This window comes from Merops nubicus, unplaced genomic scaffold, assembly GCF_000691845.1.
Source record: "Merops nubicus isolate BGI_N331 unplaced genomic scaffold, ASM69184v1 scaffold17226, whole genome shotgun sequence".
Classification (NCBI taxonomy): domain Eukaryota; kingdom Metazoa; phylum Chordata; class Aves; order Coraciiformes; family Meropidae; genus Merops; species Merops nubicus.
This window is the reverse complement of record NW_008614509.1, coordinates 8,285-8,948: the sequence shown is the minus strand read 5'-3', so window position 1 is coordinate 8,948 and position 664 is coordinate 8,285.

The window sequence follows — 664 nt, the reverse complement described above, 5'->3', positions numbered from 1 at the left end:
GGGCTGGAAGCAGATGTACCCCACAAAGATGCAGCTCTTCCTCTCTCTTTATTATTTTTTTTTTTTTAAAAGACTGTAAATATAGATAGAGCTTTATTTTGTTAATAAGACGATGAGTAACTTAACCTGTATATTTCACATACTTGTTTACACCCCCAAGCCCTTGGCACAATAAAGATGACTTTTTGGAGCAGAGATCTGGGTCTGGACTTTGCCAGCCTGGGGAGTGGGAGAGCTGAGAGGCTCAAGGGACAGATGGGGGGGGTCTCATTTCCCCCTTTCCCCGCCCCTCTCCTCTTGCTCCCTGCCCTGCTTTCACTTGTGCCGTTTCCCAGCTCTCTCCTGCCCTGTCCATCCATGGTGGGTCCCAAACTGCTCCCTGCTCCTTCCCCCCTCCCTGCCTGTGCTTTCTCAAGGTCTCACCACCCCTGCTCTGGCACAAATGCTGCCCCACAGATCCATCATCCTCCATTTCCAGCTACCAGCAGCTTTTATTGTGCACCAAAACAAACACCAGATGCAACAACCATCCCGTTCCCTGCTGGGGCAGGTTCCTGTGCCCATGTGCCACTGTGTCCCCATGCCCCTCACCCAGCAGCCCAGGCAGGGGGCAAAAGGGGCCAGTTCCACCCCCTCTGCTGCTGCACAAGCCCTGTCACAAGCT